Consider the following 15173-nt stretch of genomic DNA (forward strand, 5'->3'; position numbering starts at 1 on the left):
GGTCCGGAATAGGCAACCGGATGGTGGCTTCAAACCGGGGGTGACCTTTGGCCCAAAGGTACCTTGTCATTGCGAGGCTGGCAGACACCCACTATGACTTTCTGGTCATCAGTGGGCCCAAGATGGCAAGCTCCATAGGGTTGTGTAGATTCATGCCCCATTCCACATGCTTATGGCATTATAGTTGGCAGGGATAGGGGGTGAGCTCCACATGGTTCAGAGGAGGGGGGAGGGGGAGGAAGGCAGTGTTTGAGGTATCCTGTTTAGCCATATTTCAGTTGAAGTGATGAGACCACTACAGGCCCTCTGCCTTGGCTGACGGGGCATTGTACACCGCATGCTGAACACTATGGTAGGTGATGTGAGCTTCATTCTATGTCAATGATGCTGCAGTGCAGGGTGGCATAAGCTCCCTTGATGTATACAGCCTTATGCTCTCATATGATTACATGAATGGTACTTCAATAAAATTCTGTTTACAAAAAATCCAAATAGTATTAGAGTAGGATTTAGCACTAAGGATCACTGTTCTGTCATTTAAAACTTGGCTCAGAGGTTCACTGATATATTAGATCGAATTTATGGCTTTTTTCTAAACATAAACATTGCTTTTGAAAGGGTTAATTGTTTAATCATCTGGGACAAACTGCACGCAATGGAAATGCCAAAAGACTGAATGGGGCTGCAAACAGCATATTTCCTTTAAAATGGCCCATGCAAGACTATGTTTCGGACCTTACAATTTTTAGCTTTTTCTTAATTGCCACTACAACACATTTAAGAGAGATTAGTGTTCCTCATTGTTGGACCTGGCCCTCTCTGCAGGTGCACTCCCAAATGTTTGGCCTTTTACCCTTCACTGTTTGCTTAATTTATTTTTGTTGACCTTAGGAATCCGTGCACTTTATCACTACTAACCAATGCTAAAGTGCTTGGGCTCACTCTATTAAAACATGGTTTCATTGGTTTAAACCCAATTGGCATATTTGATTTACTTTTAAGCCCCTTGTAGAGTGGTGTTCCATCTACCCAGGGTCTGTAAATTAAAGTCTGCTAGTGGGCATGCAGCACTTAATGTACCACCCATTTAGGTAGCACAATAAAACATATCCCAGATCTGCCACTACCGCCTGAAAGCAGTTTTAAGCTGCCACGTCGACCTGACAGTAAATCCCCCTTGCCAAGCCTTAAACTCTCCTTATATTACATAAAAGTAGGGGTGGGCGGTAAACTCTGCTCCTCAGGTCGATTTTGCAGAGTTTTGCCCACCCAGTTCACAAAGTTTTGGAAAAACTCCCAAACCGCCATGCGGCAAAGTTTCTTCTTGCATGCGGCTCTCCAACATTAAGTTGGCGAGCACAAGCAAGAAAATTGAGCGCTAGATCATCTCCATTGTGATTTCTCAATGCGAGTGGTCACGGCAGGTCGCTACCGCTCGCATTGATACAGCTGATGCTCGTGCTGAGAAAGCAGCCGCTCGAGTTGAAAATCTACTCGTGTGGCAGAAAGAAGCAGCACCCCCAGCATGCCACATGGTGTAGTTCACGCTGATTTACAGTACGGGGCAAGCTCCTGATGCCAAAAGTCAGGGTGAGCAGCACGACGCACCAAATTCTGCCATTCACTGAACTCCGCTGAGTTTTAAGGATACTCTGCATAATTCCATGGATTGAAACTCCACCAGTTCTGTCCACCCCTACATATAAGTCACCTCAAAGGTAGGCCTTAGGTTGCCCATAGGGCAGGGTGCTGTGTTGTTAAAAGTTTGGAAGAGTACTCTTAGGTTTAACTAGTCTTGGTGGTAAACAAATGGCGACATTTGTTTTTCACTTTTGTGAGGCCTACCCTTCCCTTGGGATACCATTGGGCAGTCCTTATTACATTTATTAAGCTATACTATCTGATTGGTAGCTGATAGCTATGTCAAGTTTTGTGTCTTTGGAATCGTAAGAAAAACCCTGTGTAATAGTAAAGACAAGTTTTTGATTACAATTTTGAAAATGCCACTTTTAAAAAGTTATAACACACAAAAGATTGCCCCCTCTCAAGTTATTTTAAATTGAGGACCAAATAAACTATTGTATTAAATCCGGTCCGGTATATTTATTTATACCTTTTAATCATGTTCTTTCATACAAAAATCATTTCAAATGGCAGAAAGAGAATACACAAAAGAAACAATTACTGACAAACCTATTAAATGAACAATTGACAAAAAAGCATATTACGAAAATATCAAACAATAAACATCAATATTACATCCAACAATCAATATAAATTGCAGTGCAACAGTTTTGAAATATATTAGATCAATTCAATGATCAAAGTTCTTTCCATAAAAAAGAATGAAGTTACTACATTCAAAGAGCAAATAGAGGCATGTGTTACTATTATCCTGAAACACTCTAGTTGTTGCAATTCGCTCTTGCTGGGGTAGCCGACGCGTTTCAAGTTCGGACCATGAATGTCCAAACCATCATCAGGGCTGTGTATTATTCTGTTAGGGGGCAATCTTTTGTGTGTTATAATTATATAGGGCCCAGCCCTCCCTCAGCCCCACCAAGGGCCTACCCCCTTTTTGTGTGCACTTTTAAAAAGTTGGCATTGTCCTGCCCTTGGTCCTTTTGTGCCTGTAACCTGCTTTGGGTCACACGAGTGGGTCCGACTGACAGTTAGACTTTGCGAATTCCTCCCATGCAGTCATGCAATAGAGAGAGTAGGTGTGCCTTAAGAGGATATCTCCTGGCAAGATGAGGCAGCAGAGCTGACCCCATCCCCACTTGCAACTGAATAGTGAATTCTCTGCTCTCACATACAGGACCTATCAATTCCACATTATAACTGCAGCCAGCTTACAGCCAGGCCAGGTGAGTCAGGAAATGTCATTCACTTCAAAGCTACTGTCTAGAAACTTCTCCCACGTTAAAGAAGGAGAGCACCAGTGTATAAAAAGGGGACTGCAGACACCCACTCTGTACTACACGTTTGGACCTGTAGATAATCTGCCAGGAAGATAGACTTCTATGCTGCTGAAAGACTGCCACTCTGCTGGACTGCTGCTGCCTTGCTGAATTGCTGCCCTTATGCCCTGCTTCCCTCTTGCCTGGAAAAGAAGGACTGGACTTGCAACTTGAACCCAGGACCACCAGAGTGGCTCCAAAAGGCTAGTTTGCTGGCTTTCTTATCTGAGTATCATGGCCATAAAAGGTTCCCTTAACCTTGGACCCATACCAAATTCAGCCTGAGTGAGTCCGAACCATCCATACAAGTGGTACCTCACCTGTCATGGACCCTTGAAAGTAGTGCTGAAGGTTACCAGATACCCAAAACTCAAAAATGAGGATGTGAACCATTTTTTGCAAAAAACTGCTCTGCAATCCAGGAGTAGAGCAACACCAACCTGCCCGCATATCCGCACAAGGTGCATCACTGGTTAGTTTGACTTTGCAGCTTCTCCCACTAAATTCCTCTTCTTCTTCACAGCAAACCCATTTCAGTGGTCGTTCGCCAAGGGTATCTAGCCTCTTTGAAGTGTCTTAGGCCATAGCACTCTGCCTCGTCTCGCTGGAGTTTTTCAACTTCCATTCCAGAGACTAATTCTGAACATAGAAATCTTCACTGTGGCTCCAACGTCAAGGCTATCCGACAGCGATGCTCCCTCCTCAGACAACTCCTGCAGCCTTGCTGATCTAAACTTTACCTTCTTAGAACATTTTTCTAAAAATATCTTCTACGTCCAAAGGTAAGCAATGACCGGGCCCAATCCACATAATATATCCAAAGTGCGCTTCCTCGCGGTGGGCCATATTTTTCCACTTTGGCCCGATCTTGCATGCCTAGATGTCCACGGTTGGTGTTTTGATCTTTTGGCTGCTAGTTTTCCTTAAAACTTTAAAGCTTCATAACTCTGTTTCTCAACTGGTTGGGGATTTTTCTTGTGTTGTGTTTTGACTTTATTACTGTTTGAGTGCTGTATAAATACTTTACACATTGCCTCTAAGTTAAGGCTGACTGCTTTTTTTGCCAAGCTACCCAGGGTTAAGCACAGGTTATATTATTTTTTATTATTTTGTGGTCCACCCTGCAAGGGATTTTGGCTATTGCGCGAGAACCCCAGTCAACCAACAACCCAGTTTCACACATTAGTGTTCAGAGGTGGAATCAGGATTTATGTTTGTGCAGTGCAATACAGTGATTTGTGTTACAGAAACATTATTCAGATTAATACTTTGATACCACAGTTGACCTCTTTTTAAATTGTCTTTGATTGGACATTTATTTTTCCTTTTGCAAATTTGATTTCGGACTCATATTTTGTGTTCCTGTGACTCTTTCCTGCCAGGATGGAGTTGGATATTTGACACAATTGAGAGCTAGAGCATGTCTGAGCTGAGGAGGTTGTGCAGGAAGAGGGGACTAAACTCTGTAAAGGCTATCCAAAGAGTGAGCATCAGATAGCCCTTACAGGATGGGATAAAGACTGCAGAAGACAAGTTACAGCACAGACGGATGATGATGAGGATGAGGAGAAGGCACTGGTTCAGGAGGAGAAGGAAATAGAGGCTGAGGAGTACTACTTTGCAATAGCTCTAGGGCTTGAGAGAGAGGAGCTTCTTTTTCTCTTGGCCCCAGAATCAGAATACAGTGGGAGATCCACAGGAGTGAAGTTGCCTACTGGGTCCAGCGCACGAAGCAGAGTGTGTTCCACCCTTATGCACCCTAAGGACCTGGGAGACAGGACAGCTAATGGGGAGAGACAGCTGCAGCTGGCCTAGTTGGAATTGGCTGTACAAGCTGTGCAGGTGGAGTCAGAGGAAACCCTGGTCCCGAAGGAGGAACAACTGACTCTGAAGGAAAACAAACTGTTGTTGGCTAATGAACTGAGTCACAAGGATCTGGATATAAAGTTGAAACACTCCTCGTCAAGGAACTCTGCTCTCCGCCTCTGCACCACAGCCCCCTGCACCTCTCCTTCCTGGTAGGTGTTTGAGGCCCTCCTCCACGCCTGCGCCTCATCTCAGGTGGTCCAGTGGGAGAGCCTTGCTCTTCTGCTGGTCCGCTTGACTGCCTCTTCTGCTGACTGATCTTTTTGTCTGTTTACTGTATTTTATGTTTACTGTATTCGTGCCTGTTTTTCACTGTTATTGGTATTGTTATTGTGCCTGTTTTTCTGGTTTCTTGGTGTCTTCGTTCATTCTGTCCCCGTTGTCATTGTCCTTTTTTCTGATGCTACCTCCCCCGTGGCCCCTCCCTCCTGCCATTTCCCACTCATGCCTCCCAGCTGCATTTCCCTCCCCGTTCCCTATTAAATGCCGGCCGCTGCTCCGGCGATCGAAGAAGACCTCTGACCACCTGGTCAGGGAACTCTGCTCTCTGCCCAGCAACTCCATCGATGTGCTGCTGCCCCCTATACCACTCCATCCTGTAGGTGTTCGAGGCCCTTCTCCACCCGCAGGCTCCCACCTGTGCCTCATCCCTGGTGGTCCAGTGGGAAAGCCTTGCTCTTCTGCTGGTCCACTCGGCTGCCTTCTCTGTCTGACTGCCTTTTTGTCTGTTTACTGTATTTTGTGTTTACTGTACTTGTGCCTGTATTTTGTCTGTTTTTCACTGTTATTGGTATTGTTATTGTGTCTGTTTTTCTGGTCTCTTGTTATCCTCTCTTCCCTCTATGCCCGTTGTCACTGCCATTCCTGCCGCTGTTGCCCCTGTGGCCCCTCCAACCTGCCGGTTCCCACCTCCCAGTGGCGTTTTCCACCCTGTTTCCTATTTAATGGTCCCGCTGTGCGGCCAAGCCAAAGGCAAGCCTGTCTACGCCCGTCCACGACCTGACCGTGATCAGAGCCAGGGACCCTGGTTCTGACCATCCACTGCTATAACTCAACTGCCCTTCACGCACTGCGCCCCTGAAGGAACAACAACTGCCAGCTATTGGTGCCTAACACTACCCACAGCCAGTTCTCTTTCTGACACTCCTGAGCACTGCCTTAAACTAAACGCAGACAAATCAGAGATACTGCTGTTCGGAGGCCACATTCAACTGTGGAACGACAGCTGGTGGCCAGAAGCCTTGGGCACTCCACCTGCTCTGACACCAACAGCAAGGAATCTTGGAATAACAATCGACACCTCCCTATCCATGAAAACCCATGTAGCTGCCATATGCGGTAAAGGCTTTGCAATACTAAAAATGCTTAAAAGAGTCTTTCCCTGGATTCCATTAGACTGCAGAAAGATCCTAGTCCAGTCTCTCTTGATGAGTAGGCTGGACTATGGAAATTCCCTGTTAGTAGGCATGGCATAGTATCTCTTCACCAAGCTCCAAATGGTGCAGAACGCAGCGGCCAAGGCTATCTGCATGAAAAGAAAATTTGACTCGGCCAAGAGCTGTCTGCGTGATCTCCATTGGTTGCCAATGAAGCAAAGAGCAACTTTTAAAATGATGTGTATCACACATAGAGCACTGCACGAGACAGGCCCTCTCATCCTCAGAAACAGGATTCGGTTCTATGCTCCCACCAGGAACCTCCGCTCTCAATTTTTGGCGCGTGCAAGAACCCTTCGGGTAAAGAGAGCCAGGATGGGTGAGCGAGCCTTCTCCCACATCAAGTGGAACGAACTGCCTATGGCCCTCTGACTCACAGAATGCCACTTGGCATTTAGGAAACAGCTAAAAAGTTTCCTCTTCCCCCATCCAGACTAATCCAACTCGACCTATGCCAACTGTACATGCACTTTAGCAATCATAGCGCCGTGATATCCTACTTGGATGATTGTTAGCGCTGTATAAGAAAATAAAATAAATACCTTCACCAACCTCTGCACTCCCACGGCTGCCACCCTCCTGTTGGATGCCAGCACTCCCAAATCCCTGAGACGCATCCTCCTCAATGTGCGCTCCCTGCACAGACATGCAGTAAAAATCTGGGACCTCCTCAACACCAGGCGTTGCCTTCTTCACTGAAACCTGGACCAACCCCTCCTTCGCCCGACATCGCCACCGCCATCCCCGACGGATACAAGATCCAGAGGAAGGACCGCCCAACCACCCAGGAGGAGGACTCGCCATCACACACAAGAACTCCCTCCAATTCAGCACCTCCAGCATGAACGACTCTTCATCCCCCACGGAACGCCTCCATTTCCAGATCCAGACCTGCCCCAGAACACCCCTAAACTGCACCCTTCCCTACAGATCCCGGACCTCGAAACACGTTCACCACAACCATCATTGACCTCATCGCACCCCAAACCATCGCCTCAATGGACTACATACTTCTCAGAGACCTCAACTTCCACCTCGACAACCTAAGCTACCCCAACTCCTCTGCCCTCCTGAACAACCTTGCCAACATCGGACTGAAACAGCTCATCACCTCTCCCACCCACAAGGCAGGACACATCCTCGACCCCCTGAAGTAACAACATCCACTTCAGTCACACTATGCAACTCCCTGGATGGACCACCACTGTGTACACTTCTCTTTTGACAAAGCCACTGCTCAAAAACCTACACCACACCCTCCGCAAAGGAACTGGAGCAAGATCACAGAGGAGCACCTCAACTCCAACCTCAACCACGATCCCCCTTCCACCTCAACCAACGCCACTATGCAGCCAAAGAACTACACAGATGGATCACCAAATGCGCAGACAAGCTTTCCCCCGTCCGCAACCCCATCATACAGCACCCCATGAAGGCCACCTGGTTCACCACTGACCACCAAGAATCCAGAAGCACCTGCAAATGTCTCGAGAAGTGATGGAGAAACAGTAAAACCACGGAAGACCAGACTACCTACAAGAACGTCCTGACAGAATACCACCAACTCATCGGAGAGACCAAAAGGACCATCACCCCGAACAAAATCCTCGATAACTCCAGCAACTCAAAGGAACTCTTCAGCATCATCAAGGAATTCACCAAACCTCCCAGTGAAGCCATGGATGTCACAGCCTCCCAGGAGCTCTGCAACAAGCTTGGCTCTTACTCCCATCTGAAAACCAAGCTGCTCTATGACAACTCCAGCAGCAGAAACCATTCCTCCCTCCAGCAATGACAGCCAGCCTACCATCTCTGCCTGGACCCCAATAACCACCGAAGATACCACCACTGCCATGAATAGCATTTACTCAGGAGCCCCCACTGACCCCTGCCCGCCGCACATCTTCCACAGAGCCACCACCGCCATAGCATCGGAGCTATGATGCAACATCAACACCACCTTTGAAAACGCCACATTCCCCGAGAACTGGAAATGGGCAGAAGTCAAGCCCCACCTCAAGAATCCCTCTGCAGACCCAAAAGACCTTAAAAACTACTGACCCATCTCTCTCCTCCCCATTGAAGAGACCTCCATTCCCGACCCTTCCCAATCAAGATTCTGCATCAACCACAGCACCGTGACCGCCCTCCTCACTGCCACAGATGACATCTGAATGCTCCTCGACCAAAGGCCACATCGCTGCACTCATCCTATTAGACCTCTCCTCAACCTTCTACACCATCTTCCACCACACTCTCACCACCAGAATCCACCAGGCTGGCATACAAGGAACCGCCCTCGACTGGCTCAGCTCCTACCTCGATGCCAGAACCCAAAGAATCAGACTCCTGCCCTTCCTTGATGAACACACAGAGATCAATTGCGGAGTACCCCAAGGGTCATCATTCAGTCCCACGCACGTCAACATCTACATGGCCCCCTCGCCGCCTTTGTCAGACAGCATGGACTGAACATAGCATCCTACGCTGATGACACCCAGCTGATCCTCTTCCTCAATAAGGAGCTTGACACCACCAGACTCAGCTTTCAGGAAGGAATGAAAGACGTTTATCTTGGATGAGCAGCAGCTGTCTGAAGCTCAACTTGGAGAAGACAGGCATCCTTGTTCTTAGCCCCTCCCCCTCAGCATGGGACAGCACCTGGTGGCACACCGCCCTCAGTAACCTTCCCACACCCGGAACCTCAGCAACATATTTGACTCCTCCCTCCTAGGCATGAGCGAATTTTGCGGATCTCGCGTTCGCGAATTTTGCGGATTTGCGGATTCGCAATCCGCAAAATCCGCGAATTCCCGCGAATTTGCGGATTTTTTTTTTTTGTGTTCGCCCGTGTTTCTGCCAGTTCGCGAGGGTTTTTACAATTTCGCAATGTGCGAACTTACCTGTCGGGTCGCAAGTTTTGCGAACTTGTTGTTTCTACGTGTCCAGCCTGTTTGGGACACTCTTCTTCATCACTGCCACTCTCTGTCACCACTGCCACTCTCTGACTACTCATGCCACCCTCTGGCCCACCCATGCCACCCTCTGTTTCATCATCACACCCTCTGGTTGTCCAGTGTACATTATTTTCGGCAAAGCAAAGCACACCTTCCCTGCCTCAAGTGACCTGAATTAATTTGGGGCTGATTAATGTGTCACAGAATATTTTTTTAGCTGGCACCTGCTTCCTTAGTGCGCCCTGATTAGTGATCTTTTGCACTTGCTAAGTGCTTTCATTGTTGCAAAATTAGTTACAACACCTGCCCTGCCCCAACTGACAATAATGAATTAGGGGCTGATTAATGGATTTTAACTTCCAGCCTGGCTCCTGCTTGTCTCCCTTAGCTGTAATTCAGGACCTTTGTGGCATATGTGTAACTATTCTGAGGTTCAGAGCAGGGTCACATAATAGTTTCAACTGGCAACTGAACTCTGGAGGGGCCCCTCAGGAAGCACTACAGGAAATGGCTACTAATGATGTGCCTGAACTTTTGAACCTGGTAAGTAGTTACTTTCAGTTTTGCTAAAATCGTATTTCTGCAATTTTGCACTTATTCGCGGGGCGCGAACTCACGCGAACAGTGCGAGCAGTGCGAGCAAAATCCGCTGCTCGCGGATTTGCGGATTTTGCGGGAAATTCGCAAATCTCGCGGATTGCGGATTTCCCGAAAATCCGCAAAATCCGCGAGCGGAACGGATTTTCCGCCCACACCTACTCCCTCCCCATCACCCGACAGGTCAACGCCGCCACCTCCACCTGCTTCAACACCCTCCGCATCCTCTGCAAGTCTTTCAAATGGATCACCGCCAAATCCAGAAAAACCGTCACCCATGCACTCATAACAAGTAGACTGGACTATGGAAACGCCCTCTGAGCCAGAGTCAACAATTACCTGCTATGCAAACTCCAGACCATCCAGAACACCGCAGCCAGAATTGTCCTCCGCATCCCACAACACAAACACTTCACCCAACACCTGCAAGACCTCCACTGGCTCCCCGTTGTGAAGAGAGTAACCTTCAAGCTACTCACCCACGCCTACAAATCTCTCCACAACACCAGACCCAAATACCTCAACAAAAGAGTCTCTTTCCATGCAGCGAAGAGAAACCTCCACTCCCCAGATCTCACTCTCCCCAAAACCCCATGCATCCGCAGAGTCAGAGCGGGTGGAAGAGCCTTCTCCTACATCATGGAACAGACCTGGAATGAGCTCCAGATCAACATCAGATGCTCCCCCACTCGGCACACCTTCAGGAAGAGCCTCAAGACCTGGCTCTTTGGCTGAATCAGAGCTACACTCACCCCCACAGGTGAGTAGCGCGCTACACAATTCCTTGATTGATTGATTGATTGATTGATTGAATGATGGCAGCGTTACCTCAATGTCCACTGGAGAGGTGAGAGTCTACATTCCAACACACCTGGTACCCAATTATGTGGTGGGAAATGGCATAACTAGATGGTTTTTTGCATATAACGTAACCCTGAGGATACACAATATCCCAGAGGAGTACTGAGAGGTGGTTTATGGACACACAAGCCCATCATGGGGAGGGGCACACTTCTCACACTTTAGGTGGGTGATCAGACAAAGTATGCCCCCATAAATTCCATACTTATTGCTAAATTTGGGCTGAGAAGTACCATCAGAGGTTCAGGGACAGAGACAAATCGTAAGGAGGGAGGTTCTGATTTTCCCTCCCAGTATAGTAAGGGGGGGAGGTTCTGCTAGGTGATGTCCCAAGATGCCAAACTGCCAACCAGGTGTTAGGATTGCTCTCAGTTGGGGCACCAGCAAAGGGACCTGGTCTGCACCAAGAACCCACTCACTGATAGGAGCTCTACAAGAGCGACCCATGCGGCCCTAGTGCCAGGAAAAATAACCTTTCAAAGACAAGAAACAAGTCATAAAAGTTGATATCAAGACATCTCCAGATACTGTTAAAATTAGGTAAGAGCAATTGAAGAATTTTGTTCTCAGAGGGTTTCATTATATAATAAACCTAATAAACATCTGATAATTTTGACATCACATGTTTCAGATGGAGCCAGCATACCCTCAATAACATGGAAAACAAGTAATGACTGTAGTATCTTAACAGTCTGAATTGTAATCTTCTTTGCCTAAATATAGTAGAACACATCTGTTAAGGGTAAGCTGGTCTTACTCATTGTCCAGTCATTAGTGACAGGAAATAGATTAAAACAATGGAAACTAATGTCCATCATGTTTGTCCCTATCTGCAGAATTATTGTTGCATTCAATAATCGCTTGGACGGTTTTTTACTCTTGTGGATCAGAAATACCTCCAGTCTTGGTCTTATAAATGTAGGTCTAATAATACAAACTTTCTTTTTGTCTATATTGGTGAAGGTATTTCTCATTTGTCACATGACATTTTCTTCACGGTTCTTAATTGCACAGCACTTTGGGGATTTTCTGACCTTATTGATCTTTTCTAAATGAAATCTCACCGTAATCTCTTTTTTCTTAACACAGGAGTTGGTGGTTCAGGAGTTATGGGTTGCTGTAAACCTTAATATACACAGTGTGTGGCTCATTACAAAATGTTTTGCAAGTAAAATGACTGTTTTTATAAACATTGTAGTATAGAACATTCCCCTTATCTATGCAAAATATTGGTTAATTAAAGATGGACCCCCAGAACACTACACAGATGAAAAGTGTATTTCTCTCTTGGTCATGAAGAAGGTGACACAAATCTGTTTTCACCGAAACGTATGTAGACCAGTGACACACATCTGGGAGCCCTACCCAAGAATCAAGTCAAAAGAAGAATCAGCCATAAATAAAAACTGATGGACTTGTGTTTATAATAACTGTGAAACTTTGAAGACTGTGACAAATAGCAGAAGCAAGTAGGACTTCTGTTCAGATGTGTGTTTTATTGTGATTTCTTCGTTGTGTGGTATGATTGTTGGTATGTATGAGTAGAATGAAAGGTGCGAATGGAAGGATGATGGTGTAAATTTGGGGTATACTGTAATTTGTATCACTATTAAGAAAAGTTAAAGTATGTATCTTTTTTCTAAATTGAAATGACAGTGTGATCTTGTCTCCCTTGTAAATGTTTTTTCTGAATATAAAAGATTGAAAAGTATATGAAAACAAAATAATACATATATATATATATATATATATATATATATATATATATATATATAATATTTTTGATAAATAAACAAAAGTGAAAAGAAATTTATTTACTATATTTTTTATGTTGAGATTCTGTGCTATGGGGAAATGTTTAGTTAGAGTTATTACCATCTTAAAAATTAGATACGCCAGATAAGAGGTTGTTCGCATTGTACTTAGTGGAAGGTAATCCCAGGTGCAGGTAGTAGAACAGCCCCTAGTCTCCTTTATTTGGGACCTCAGACACCAACATTGTAGTACACTTCTGGACCTGTGGATACTCTGCCAGGAAAATGCTGTGCAGCTGAAAGGATTGCCACTCTGCTGGACTGCTGATCCACTGCTGCCTTTCTGCCCTGCTGCTTTCTTGCCTGGGAAAGAAGGACTTGACTTTCAAATTGAACCGAGAACTACCATAGCGGCTACAAGGGACTAGTTTGCAGACTTCCTTATCTGAGTTTCAGGGAAATCAAAGGCTCCCTTCATCTTGGACCCATACCTGAACTCAGCCTGAGTGAACACTGACACTCCAAGTAGTGCCCCACCAGGCATGGACACTTGGAAGTGGTGCCGAAAATGACCAGATAGCAAAACGCGAAAGTGGGGACTCAGAACTTATTTGGCTAAAGCATTCTATGAGAGCCATGAGGAGACTGGTACCAACCTTCTTGTTTATCCTCCCATGGTGCTTTGCCGGTGGGATTGACTTTGCGGCTTCTCCTGTATATGTTCTCCACAACAGCAAATCCATTTCAGTGGTCTTTCACCAAAAGGGTGTCCGGCCTCATGAAACTGCCTTCGGCTACAGCCATCTACCTTAACCTATTGGAGATTTTTGACTTCCATTCCAGAGACTAAGTCTGACTGTAGAAATCTTCACTGCGGCTCAGACCCATGGCTATCCGACCACAGCACTTCCTCTGACAACTCATGAGGCATTGCCCGGTGGACTTCAACTTCTCAGAACATTTTTCTCAAAACTTATTTTAAGTCTGAAGGTAAGTGCTGACCCGGCCCAATCCATTTTATGTATCTGAACTATGCTCCAACATGGTTGTCCTTGTTTTTCAACTTTGACCGGGTCTCGCATGACTGATGTCCACGGTCGTCACTTTGATCTTTTAAGTGCTAGTTTTCACTATAAACTTTACAAATGCATAACTCTGGTTCTATTGATTTGATTTTTGACATTATGGTTTCAGATAATCTATTAAAAGGTACTCTATGTTTCTAGTTAGTTTGAAATTTTTCTTGTGTTGTGTTTTGTCTTTATTACTATTTGAGTGTTGCATAAATACTTTAAACATTGCTTCTAAGTTATGCCTGACAAAAGTCCCCCAACATATTTTTAAAAAAATTTGAGGGGGTTTTGAGTAGTTTTTTTTTGGGATATAAAAAACCAAGGAGGGCGATTGAGCTGCATAAAGCTACATATGATCAAGGTGGGCTTGGCTTCCCAGATTTCAAAATCTATTTCTGGGCCACTTTTACGGGTCGTTTTCGTAGTTTGCTCGGCCTAGATCGGGCTGATTTTGTGTTCACATTTATGCTAGGGAACCAGAGGGATACATTTTTATATGGAATTAGAGATCCAAACTATTTTAAAAGGGTAACATTTAAGACCATTAAGGATATTGTATATATTTGGCAAGCAATGTCTACTAGGTGCTATCTACCGATATTCCATTAAAACTATCCATTGTGGGGGAATCCCACTTTTCCTGAGGCATTTAAGGTATTAAATAGAGGTATAGAGGTATTAAATCATTTGAAAATTTAAGACTGGCTTATAAACTTCCGACTCATTTTAAAAAAAAATATTTGCAAATTAAGGATGATCTTGCTTCTAATGTGGCCGTAAAAGAAATAAAACATTCAACAATCTGGGATTGCATCTTTAGGGAGACGTCTAAATCTCTCATTGGCTCAATGTATGCTCTTCTACATAGTCTCCTACCATTAGGCAGGGAGAAATTAGCGGAACGTTGGACTCAAACCTTGGGGACAATGGTCTAACCTAGAATGATAGAACAGGTATTAGGCTATGTTAAGGACTCGGTCCATTCTGTTAGCTTACAACTCCAGCAAACACGTATTACTTGCATGATGTACCTATATGAGTAAAAAATCCTAGGCCATCAGCTAAAGGAGTGGACAATTAACCTGAACCAGTGGTACAAGGAACAATCGAAGGAACCATTTATTAGATATAGAACATGTTTTTAATTCGTATGATAAAAGTCATATAGAGACTCAAACAAAAGTCAAACTATATGATAAGAATAAAATATATGTCATAAAACAACACAAACAGGCGTTATGAAGATAAATACATTACATATAGGTCATACAAAATACATTTTGGAAAAAATACATTTCAAAATGGTTATTGGTGCCTAAAGTGCTGGAGAAATATTAAAACTCGACGCGCGTTTCGGCAGAAACCGCCTTCATCAGGAGTCACAGAAGATACTCTGAAAATATATTTACAAGAAAAACATATATCAGATTTTCGAGTTTAAAATCTAATAACTTACAAGTTGACATACATATTACTGGCAATGTTTAAATAAAGTGCAAAAAAATGAAACAAGTTAAAAATATATGAATCATATTCGAGAGTCCTCAATACCTAGCAGATCCAGGCTTCTAATTTGTACACTCATTGTCATAAGGTAGACAGGTATTTCCTAGTGGTTGTACAGCACATACCCCAATACATTTTAAAATTTGCCCATTCAGGATGTAAA

Source organism: Lissotriton vulgaris, chromosome 10, assembly GCF_964263255.1.
Source record: "Lissotriton vulgaris chromosome 10, aLisVul1.2, whole genome shotgun sequence".
NCBI lineage: Eukaryota > Metazoa > Chordata > Amphibia > Caudata > Salamandridae > Lissotriton > Lissotriton vulgaris.